The 12874-nt window shown below is 26.7% G+C and overlaps 1 protein-coding gene, 1 non-coding gene and 1 pseudogene across 2 annotated transcripts in view; 1 reads left to right on the top strand and 2 right to left on the bottom strand.

The window, feature by feature from the left end:
• The window catches only part of LOC105257840 (repressed by EFG1 protein 1), a 52224-nt gene that overhangs the window by 34108 nt on the left and 5242 nt on the right, over nt 1-12874 (bottom strand). The window lies entirely within an intron of this gene.
• LOC112637494 lies at nt 8543-8758 on the top strand. Its single transcript, XR_003122581.1, has one exon. It is a non-coding gene; the product is annotated as a small nucleolar RNA U3 (small nucleolar RNA).
• On the bottom strand, nt 11339-12527 carry LOC112637478 (annotated as a pseudogene).

The raw sequence follows: 12874 nt of genomic DNA, 5'->3' as shown, positions 1-12874 counted from the left end.
CATTAAGCAAAGCATATGTTGTTCATCAAAATTCTTCTATAATATCGTAGCAGCCTTCGATAGTAATTTCAATTCCTCTCATAAAATTAATTTGCCTTATACACGATTTATACACTGCAAATAAGTATCTCGCAGCAATAAGAAATAAAAATTATAAATTCTTATTTTCTTGTTCAACGATCTTTATTCTTACAAAGACGATATAATTATTTCTTTAATAATACGTAGATTCAAATATACTTCTCATCACACTTTAAATTTTGCGCTAATTTAAATCTAATTTGCCACTTGTCGGATGGAAAACGTGAAGTAATAAATGAATCGTCAAGTAATTTAAATATAAAAACCCGTGACACACACACACACACACACACACACACACACACACACACACACACACACACACACACACACACACACACACCACACACACACACACACACACACACACACACACACACACACACACACACACACACACACACACACACACACACACACACACACACACACACACACACACACACACACACACACACACACACACACACACCACACACACACACACACACACACACACACACACACACACACACACACACACACACACACACACACACACACACACACACACATAGTAAAATATATTTCATAGTAATAAATTTAAGATTTAAAAAAACAAAAGAGAATATTCCGAATTTACTCAAAAATATGTTAAATTATATTCAGTAATGTGTTTTAAATATTTCATATTCACAAAAGTTTAATAATAAGTATTATATATTAGAGAAAGAGAGAGAGAAAAATGTCACACAATATTCGACCGTAATGTTTGTTTTTACGACATATAACGCGCTATTATTGACATGCCATGGCCTTGTTGTCATTCGTGCTGTGAGACTCAAACGAACAGGTAGTGACGTGATCCGTTTTATTGTGTGTATTATCTTTCAAAGTATATTCATGAAAATTATCGAGAGACGCTAAATGTTATAATTATTAATTTGCACGATTAATTAATTCCCACGATAAGCGATCTATTATTAAAATCGCTTTTCTATTTTTTATGAGAGTTATAAAAGTATTATCGTCTCATATTTTCTGAGGTACAATCACGAAAAGTAAATGTCAAACATGATCATTCGCTATGATTATTAAATCTATTATAATTAGTTATGATAATTAGCGATTATCAAATCCCACGATTAATTATTTCCGATTCACAATCATATAAAATGAGAATAAAAATATCGTGGCAACGACTATTTCTCGAAGCACGTTTTTCATAGAATATATTTGTTTGAAATAGAAATTGAAACGGTATGAATATAAAAATTTTTTATAAATTATTATTTTACTTCTCGAAATTTACGAGCAATTTGTTACGCGCTTATAACAAAAAATGATTCTATTTATTAATAGTACGCAAGTTTTTTGAGTTGAGAATGTATTATGTTTGTGATATTGAAAAGTTATTGTGTATTTTCTAGTTATCTATCGCGTCTTAACTAGCCATTAGCCTGATTCACATATCACGCAATATCAGAATAAAGTTGCGAACATTTTCGTGTTTTTCGATCATTAACAAACCATTGAAGTTGCAGTAGCTCTAAATATAGCATTTAATTAGTGTAAACAGTTTTTATATTGATCTTATTTTTTAATACTAATTTTAATTAATTCATTAACTACTACTGTAAATTCGATGATTATATATCATTATAATTTGTTAAGTCATGTATTTTGCAAGATTTATTCAATTGAAATCTATTGCGCAAAAAATAAACATTTCTTTCTTCGAATTTGGAAATATTTATTTTCAATTTTAACTTGTGCATTTATTTACTTATACATATTTATTTACGCGAAATAATATAATTGCTCTAAAATGTAGTCTTAAAATGTGCAATATAAATGTCAGCAACAAAATTCGTCAGTATTGCAGTGAATAATATAATATTTTCCGGGCACAATGTATAAAATACGCATCTCTCTCACATTCATGATTATATTCGGGAGTGTCATGCAAAGTGTCGTAATCGTTTGATAATTAGTGCGTATATGGCTGTAATTAATCGTATTTTCGCGAGTATTTTGTGAGTGCCATCAAGAATTAGCAAGCATTGGATGAACAAAAAAGAAAGAGAAAATACGAGAAAACATCAGAGAAACCATTTCGTAAGTAATTTATAATTTAATTTATTAATTTGTAATTCATGAATATATTCTACTTATATATTATAGCATGTTAAGTATTTCGTCAGTAAAATTAACAGTGCTTGATTTATTATTTTTTCGATATTTTTATTAAGGTTATATCATAATTATATATTTTTTTAAATATCTTTGAATTTAAATATATTTTATTTCATGCATTAAATTTTTCATTAATTTAAAATGCAATCTAATAGCAATTTAATCATCATTTTTGGACTAAAACACAAAATAATACGATTCGCAAAATCGAATATTTTAGATAACGAAAAACCATGATAAGTTTTTATCTATTTATTATTTAATTTTACACTGTTAGTGATGGAATATTAATTCTACTGCACAAATAATATTAATTGCAGAATACATAGATCACTTGAAACTTATAAATTTTTTAAATACGAAAAATTTGTGTACATTTTATATATTTTTACAATAATTTTAAAAATGTTTAATTCGGTTGTTGTCTTCGACAAAAGGAAATACAAATTAAATTGCCAGAATTTATTCAGAGCAGTTCAGAAAATGAAATAAAATGATTAGATGTTTTTATTAAAATCATAAATTATATAAAATCTTTTTAAAAAAATATACGTAAAAAACGTAAAAGTCTGAAATTTTTATTCGCATGTGTACCTAACTACTTAAAAAGTAGCACTCTTTAAAATACATCGTAAAGAAAAAGTAATTTATCGAAAGTTAAGAAAAGAAGTATCTATTTACCCCAGAATACATTGAATCTCTCATACACAATTATATTAAAAATTCTCGAACATTATCGGCTTCTCGCACATTACTATCGAGTATCGTTTTTCGATCGATTCATTGTAACACTATATTAGAATACATAGATCGGATCACTGTAGATTGGAATATACATATAGTTATTGTTCTGTGACACAGCAAACACCTTCGGTAACAGTCAGTCATCGAGATAAAGCAGCTCGCGTTACGTGGAAAGGATTCTAATCCCGTCTGTAAGCTTCATTGCGACACCAAGATGGATTGCAGCGCTGATGATGTAACTTTCTAAGCCACAATGAATCTATATACACAGACAAATATCTTGCTCATCAATTTTCTCTTCTTCAAAAATCTAGTAGATTTAATAGAAAAATTTTTAAATACTTATTTTTATACGATATAAACATTTATCCCAAAATGTTATTTTTTTATAAATGTGTTTTGTAGAGTTTTGTACAATAAATAATTAAGAGCAATTTATATCTTTGATTAAAGAAATACTTGTATATCTAAAATAAAAAAGATTAATATCATTTAACAGGTACATTTAACTGATTGTAATCTCAAGTGCAATGTACGATAATGAGAGAAATCATTAGGCAGTAAAAGTGAATTTTGCGGATGTGATGAATAGGTCAAACGAATTAAAACCGAATTAAACGGATAAATTAAAGAAAGATCTTTTGAGAGCTCATTAGCGTCGCTTTATTGTCTGTTAAATTGGATTCGACATGGCAAAGAAAGATAATGTACTGGATAAAATGTATAATTATTCATTTAGAAATTCTTTAGCCGTGCTATTCTTTTTAATTTTAATAATATAATTTCCACTTCTTAATAATATTAGAACTATTTGCAATTCCGCATTTGAATTTTCTATTAATTTTCTTTCTATTAATCTTTATATATTAATTATTTAAAAAATTACTAAATTATAATTATTTACATATAATAACATCAAAAAATCACACAAAAAAATATTTAATTACTTTCTAATATTTATTTTTGTTATACATTTTCTTTCCCATCCGTGTTTCCGATATAAAATTTAAATTTTATTTTTTATTTAGATTTAAAAAAAGATGGTGTTAACGTTTGTCATTAATTTATGTTAATATTGTTAATGTTTAAATATACTAATACTAATACTAATTAAAAGTTAAGCTTTCTACTATAACTTTTTACTTGTGACAGGGAAATTATTTTAATAATATGGCATAAAATTATTTGCGTAAACCTCGTTTAAAGATATTTATCTTAAAAATAAATCTTTTAAAAAATACGTATTTAAGAGGTATAATTCTTAAGAGAATACATAAGGATGAAACGCTCTTGAACAATCGTGAGAGAAAGGAGATGACCCATGCAAGGAAAGCTAACAGATGCGAAAGAGTAAATTTCTAGTTACTGAATTAAAACTGAAACGAATTGAATAAAATCTTATTTTATCACGCTTGGATTTGCACAAATCGATAGAAATGCAATTGGTAAATTTCACAAGCCGCAGTTGCAATCTAACAGAAATTGTTTGCAAAAGTTCTTTAGTAAATTTTTTTACACAAAAGTACATAAAATTTTATATATTAAAATTATTTATTATGATCGAATTTATAAGATAGCATTTAAAAATATTTATTTTTTATTTATCTGGTTTTTCACACACAATTTTAAAAATGTTAATTAGGATTTCCAATTGGTTTCCTAATTTTTTATATTATAATTAACTTCTTTTATAAATTAAATTATAATTAAAAACTAAATTAGTATAAAATAGTATATAATATAAAAATATATAAAAATAATAAGAGCACTATATAAATAAACATATAATAAGAGCACTAGAATAAATATTATAGAATAAGTAAATAAGTAAATATATATATATATATATATATATATATATATATAAAAGCATTTTAACAATTACAAATAATCTTAAATTTTTGTAAGACATCACAATAATTAAATAGAAAAAGAGATTTAGAATATTAAATAAAAAGATGGCATTTTTAAATATTTTTGTGTTACTAAAATTACTTAATTTAATGTTAATTAAAAGTTTAAAAAAATACTTTCTAATTTAGTTTTCTATACATTTTAAATAACATATGCCACCACAACGTGGTTACGTTTCATGATTAAAATATTGTTATAACACAGTTAGAAAACAAATAACCGCAAACAAATACAATAATAATAAAAATATTTTTTTACTTAATATACATATACATATTTTATATTGTAAAAACCTCGTAACTCTTTTAACTTTTATTTTAATTGCTAAAAAATAAAAACCAAGGTTAAAATTTGATAACATTTTTTTTAAATAAAAAAATTAATAAGAAATAAAGAAAAATTAGATTATATTAATCTAATATAATAATATAATCTAATATACAATATATTAATCTTATAAATGTCAAAAATATTATAACTAATATTTTTGACATTTATAAGATTAATAACACATATATATTTGTAATATTGAGAGAGCCAGTTGTACTAGGAATTATTGAGATTCCCCTAAAAGATTTTACCAAGCACACATGGCAAACAACATAAAGAAGATTTACAACTGTATATTAATTAAAACACTCGAGATTTCATTCTCACGAAGGCGGTATATATACTTAGTGCGGGCTCTCATTTCCGACTAGATATCTCGAACTTAATAAGCAGACAAGCGGAAAGGAGCGCGTTGGCGCCGGTTAAGTCAACGTGTACGATCGCGACTGTAACTTTTATTAGCTTATAGTTGTTTCATAAATTTGCCGGTGTCGATACTCGATTACTGATCGGCGAAAGGAAATCTGCTTATTCTATCGATCTCGAAGCGAGGAAGAAAAGACCAAGAAGAGAATTGAAGTTATTATACTCGAGAATCCTTGACAATGTAAAATGGAGAAAGTTTCTCCAACAACCAACACATCTCTCACAATTAATGGCTATTTCCTCAACGATATGTTTTCAAAATTTATGAATTGTGATCTACATTCAGCAGAATATTTTGTGGAAATAATCCGCATCATTAAGAAAGAATTACTTATAATATCTTCAAATTTTATACTCAATATCTGAAGAAATAACATTTGTATCAAAACAAAACACAATTAAATGTATCAAAATTAAATAAATTAGATGGTTATTTATATATTATTTAATAAATTTGCAATTTAAATATTATTATAAATTGTAATTTAAATATTATTTAATTAATATACTTTAAGTATTATTTAATTAATGTATGCAATTAGAAAGCGGAAAGTGAAAATATATACTTTAATATTCTCGAAGCAATATATGAAATATCTGCCTCCATTCATAGTTTCATATTTCTCGGCTTTCAATTTGTGACAATTTGTGTGAGCTAGTAGTAAGCTTCCGACACATCCTCTCGACGCTGTTCAGAAATTATCACGACAAGGTGATCTTCGATCCGGTGATGCGTTGTTGCGCTCGAGAAGAGAGTGTCTTTTAATTAAAGCCGCCGCATCCGCGATGGAAAATATTTATCAAAATGCATGGATCGTTTCGCTTTTCCTTGTATATTCGATTTCCATCACGGATAGGCAACGACTGGAAGCGACTAGTTAACTCGCGACGATCTCTCACACAATTTCTTCCTCTCTTTTTCTCTCTCATTTACAAAAACACATCTCAACACACGCGCTATATCAGATACCTCGCATAAAGCACATAATAATACATTGCAATATGCAAATCGAGCTACGTGAGATGTCGATTTCTTTGGCTGTAATTGCAACATCTGCGAATCATTTCACAGAAAATTGCAGGATGCAACTCTCGACGATTCCGGTCGAAATTGTCTTTGTTTCGCGCATTTGCACTTATAACTGACAATGGAGTCAGGATTGAATTATTACATTAATCATTTTGAAGAAATAAAATTTTTCAAGCGATACGTTTGGCAAGAATTTAATTATCATTTATGATAATAAAGTACATATGAATAGTTACAAATTTTAATGACAAAAAAATAAACTAAAAATTCTAATCCTCCGTATAATTTTTAAAAATAAATAATATTAACAATTTATAAAAAAATAATAAGTAAATAATATTGATATTAATAATGTATATTAATAAAAAGTAAATAATATTACGTAAAAAAATATATCTTTTATTCAGATATCAATCGCAATTATAATATTAAACATGCTGCAAATTTTAACAACATTTGCATGTATTTTTTTTAATTTCTGGATTAAATTTTTATTTCAAATTTTTATTTTATAAATGGCATAGAAAGGCGAAAGTTATCCAAGAATTGTGCGTTAACTTCCGTTCGCTACATCGAATTCTTTCATGGCACATAGTCTGAACAAAATTGCGGATGTTTGCTACGTTAAATATTAATCTTAAGATTCCACGGTTGGTGAAATATAATTAGCGGTCTGTGTGTGATGTCTTTTTAAAATGTTGACTCCTTTGTGACTTTGTTCTTGCGTGCTTAATTTCAATGATCTTGACCTTCCTTTTGACCAGAAAGAGAATGAGATCACTAAAGATTATTCTAAACCGGCTTCGTAGCATCATTTACATTGATACGGTGCAATCAAATACAGGAAAGCAGATATCCTACATAAAGTATGTCATAACCGACAAAAAATATGCCATTTATAAATATATCTAAAAGATATCACGATTTCACTAGCTTTCGAAATTATAATTTTAATAAAAGAGTATATATATATATACTTTTTTATTAAAATTATATATATATATATATATACATACATACATATACACATACACATATGCGATTTTCTTATATACATACATAACCGAGGACACAACATAATATTCTTCATAATAAAATTATATATTTCATATAATTAAATATATTAATATATATAATTTACATATTATTATATTAATTAATGTAAATAATTATTAATATATATAATTGTATATGATATAACTATCAATATAAATTATAACATAACGAATTCAATTGAATGCATTACTATACATATATGCATATTGATGAATGTAAACAAATTTATAATAGCACAAGTAAGGATAATTAATATTATTTGAAATAATATTATTTAAATTTAATATTATTATATTATAATAAATATATACTTGTTATTGTTATTATTTTAAATAATATAAAATAATATTAATAATAATATTAATATTATTTAAAATGATAACAAGTATATATCTTATTCAATATAAATAACAATAATAATAATAATTTATAATATTATTAATTATAATATAATACTAAGAATATAATAATAATAATAATAATAATAATAATAATAATAATAATAATAATGCATAAATAATAAGAGAGAAAAAGAAAGAAAAAGAGAAAGATTGTTTTATAAGAGAGATTGTTTTTGTTATTTATAAAATTGTAAATTTGTAGACAACAGTTTCAACGTGTGATAATATGTGTACCATAACTAACACATTCAACCAAAAGCGCCATTAGATTAGTCGGCCCTTAGTGTCTGCTTTGGTCGCTAGAGAGCAACGATGATAAAACGTTACTCGTACTAGAAATCAGTCCGTTACAGTATATATATGACATAGGAAACGGCAGAAATTTAAGATCATACTTCACAGGATCAGTTCTGTAGTATTCGATCTTATTCTCCCTCCCTAACACGGGAGTAAGCGTAACCATGATGAGGAGTTGCAGTCCTCTTCCTTGAGCGTGAGAACGACACGAGTTCTCGACTTGTTTCGAGATCTCTGTCATCGATGATCGTTCTCCCTTTGCACTTAGTGTAAAGGGGATGGGGAGACGGGCTTTCTGAGTGGTTATATTTAATAAAATTCTAAAAATAAATCTCCAATATTGACAAGCAAGATCGATTATTAAAATCATTATTTAAATTTTATATTTCTTGGATGTACGATAATTACAGAATTAAAAATAATTACATTTCGAATTCGTATAAGACAAACAAGATTTTCCAATTTTATTAAAGCCCAAGGAAGTGATCAAATTACAATTAATTTAATTTCAAAAACATGAAAAGTTTAATTTCATAATTTTACATGGCGCCGAGAAGCCCATGCTTAATGTAGTGTTGTTATGAAACAATATTTTATTTATTATGTTAATTAGTATTCAAAGCATTTGTCATTGGGCTGGTACAAATCCAGCCCAAAGAAAATTCGTTGAGGGTGAAAGGATATTCCAAGCAGGGCATATAATTAAATGCAGTAAAAATATAAAAAACTGCAAGAGTGATGTGGTTAGATTTACTGCTTTATGCTTGCAATCGTCTGAAAGAAAAATCTCATGAAATTAATGGAGAAGTGACGACAAATGGAAAAATTGTATTTTGTACATGTTCATGCAAGGCCGGGTTAGGAGAAAAATGTAAACATATCATAGCTACTCTACTGTACTGCTACCAGTAAGTTCAAATCTCAAGCTAATGTTTATACTTGATGTTTATTCTTTGAAATGCATGTTATCACTTATATTTAAATATCTATATATTCATGTATCTTATGTAACTAAATATTAAAATATTAAATATAAATATTAAAAATCAATTTTATATAAAAATTATATTCATAGGAAAGGAGAAACACTTGAGACTTTATCTTGTACAGACAAGCAGTGTGGATGGAAGCAAGTTCACCAAAAAGCTCTTGATAATTACAATGCAGCTCCACTTTTACAATATCAATGCTTTCTACAACCTAAAAAAAAAATAAAAATAATGAAAAGTGCTACAATTGAAAAAAATGTTGATATTGAAAAGAGTGCAGAAGCCGGAGGAACAACAGAAGTTTTAAAATGTATTGAAAATTTAGCCTTTTCGGCATTGCTCAAAGTAAAAAAAAAAAAATATGCTTCTACACCAGTCACGGAAATTTCTGAGATTCAACAGTCGGATATTAGAATCCTTATTATTAGAAAATTGCCAGACTCTGCTTTGGCAAAGCATATGTAAGTTTAATATGTAATAACTAACTCCATTTTAAGGAAATCTCTAACTTTTCGAAAATTATTTTAAATTTTAAAAATATTTGTTAATAAATTTTGTTTTAAGATACTGAAACATATGTTAAAATTTTAAATCAAATATATTATTTATAAATGTATAAAATAATTCATTGCTTTAAAATATGATGCTTATTTATTAAATCTTTTATTAATACATATTTTATAGATCCGGAAGGCACAATCAAATTACATTACAAGAAAAAAGTAAGACTACTAATATTGAGAAGGAGGTTATAAGAATGATTTTTCAATATCAAGACAATGAAGTAATGCAAGCGTTAAAACAGCTCCAAGTGAATGCGTTACAAGAATGTTGTGAAAATATTATAAATAAATTATCTGGTGATCTTGTACAAATATGTATGGATACCAAAGAGTGGTTTGCGAAATGGCTTGAAGAATGACAGTTTCGTATAACTGGTTCGATTTGCTATAATGTGTATACTTACACAAAAAATAAAAATTCAGATTGGAAAAAAAAGTGTAAGGATACTTTTACGCCAAAGGCTTCTAAGACTGAGTATACAGAATATGGTAAAAAGACTGAAGAAGAAGTTCGGAATGCCTTTAGAAAGAGTACCAATAAGACAGTTATTGAAATTGGATTAGTCGTGTCCAGGTTAAATCCCTGGTTAGCATACTCTCCAGATGGAGTTATTCCTTAAAGTTATTTCTTAAAGGACCAAAAGCCTGTAGCTTTATTGGAAATAAAATGTCCATTTAAAGGTAAAACAAGAAATATCAAAGAAACTGTGGATAATCAATTAAATAAATGTCTTATTATAAAAGGAGAAAATATTTTATTGAAAGAAAAGCATCGGTATTATGGACAGATTCAGTTAGGAATGGTAGTGCTTAATTTAAATTTAACTTATTTTGTTATTTATTCTGCTTTTGATAAAAAATTGCATACTATAAGAGTAAATAAAAATGATATATTTATTACTAATATGTTGTCAGCATTAAAAAAAGTTTATTATAATATTATGTTACATGAAATATGTTTAATGAAAGATAGCGGAGAAAGCTGTGAGAAACATGCTAGTGATACTGTTTAATAATCGTATGAAGTTAAGTAAAAGAATCTTATGCAAACTTCGAAAATCTTTATTTTAACTTACTTTATAAGTCTTCGGAGTAACTGTTATGTTTTATGTTTTTTTTTATACATTAAGTATGTTCAAGTTTTTACATTATAATGTTTTTGTTGCACGTTGTTCAAAAAAGATTATAATATAATATTTTATTATGAAAATGTTTATTATGTTTAATGTAAATAAATATAATACAAGAGAGTATATTATGTAAAACTTACTATATAATATAAATGTAAAAGTTAAGTAATAAAATATCAGGATTAAGTTACTTATTATGACTTTATTTATCCTGTGCAAAGCAAAATTTGTTACAATAGAAACGTTACAATTACAATTTTTTACATACTTGTATAATTTTTTGATTTTACCTATATACATTATAACCTATATACATTATAAAATTATTACATGAAATTTTCAAGTTTTCATAAAATTTTTATCACTTAAAATTGGTGAACTCATATTTATTGTAGCACAAACAACAGTAAAAATGTCTTCCAATGTCGGTACAAGTTTAACAGGCATGATCGAACCTAGAATTTTAAAAGTTTTTATCCTCTGGTTCGATCTTTCGATGTGAAATCTGGCTGTAGCAATTTTAGATGTTAAAATAGATTCTGCTTTGCTTAATTGTTTTTTATCTTTCAAAAATGGTGGTCTTATGCATTTCAAACGATTGATTTCACACACTTCATCTATTAAAAATCCTCGATCAACCATTACTGCATCATTTGGCTCCAATAATTTTATTAAGTCACTTTGTTGAAAAATAGTTGAATTCGTTACTCTTCCACCATAGGGCTTACTAATATAAGTTATATTTTCTGCAGGTAAAACACCAGTCATAATTTTGCAGGTTTGAAAGCCTTTGAAATGCGAATATGTTATTATTTGGCAGTAAAGATTTGCTGGTTTCTGGATAAAAATTTCTGTGCAATCCAATATCACTCGTACATCTTCAAATCCTTCAAAACACTGAGGCAAATTTTTTAATATTTCTTCTCTTGATGGCCATGGAATTGCTGGTTTCAAGCACTTATTTAATATTTTTACTGTATTATAGAACACTCGCTGACAATGTTTTGCTGAGTAACAGTTAAATATAATCGCTAACAAACTATAAGAGACATTTTGTTTTAACTTCATATACGTCATTATTACTCTATCTCTAGTGTTCATCCTGACATTATTTTTTCAAATTTATCTTTGTATACTAACTTTATAGCGTCAACAATAGTGTTTAAAATGTCAAAGGATTCGAGGCCTGTTAAAGTGCTCAATTCACTATTATTTTTAATATTCTGAAGACAATTTAGATTTAAATAATCACTGTTTACTTGCACTTCAACATCTTTGACTGATGGAGTAGAACATGTGTCCTTTTCCATTGACTTTAAATTACTATTTACTTGCATGTAGGCATCTTCAGTTGTTAAAGCACGAGTACATGCAGTCTCATCAATTAACATTTCACTTGCAGATTGTATTACAGAATTATTTTCTTCCTCATTTACATTCTTTTTTGCGTTTTATTTTCACTTATTTGTTCATCTTTTTTTACGTGATTCTGTAATTCACTTTTTTGACTCCGTCTCATTCGTCTTTTACATCGTTCTTCATTTGCTTTGACATTTATTTTCTTTGCACTGCTTACAGGTAAATTACAAGATGGAACTGCATTTTTCTTCAAGAATCTTTTTTGTGATACAGCATATATCCAAATAAATCATAATAATTATATATATTAGCAGTATAAATAAACTATTTGCATTGGTGGTTAACTTTACTTTTTGTGAAATATTGCTTACCTGGCAGT

This window comes from Camponotus floridanus, unplaced genomic scaffold (assembly GCF_003227725.1).
Source record: "Camponotus floridanus strain SB8 unplaced genomic scaffold, Cflo_v7.5 scaffold17, whole genome shotgun sequence".
Taxonomy (NCBI): Eukaryota; Metazoa; Arthropoda; class Insecta; order Hymenoptera; family Formicidae; genus Camponotus; species Camponotus floridanus.
Note: the sequence above shows the minus strand (reverse complement) of the source record. Positions and strands in the feature narration are given on the sequence as shown.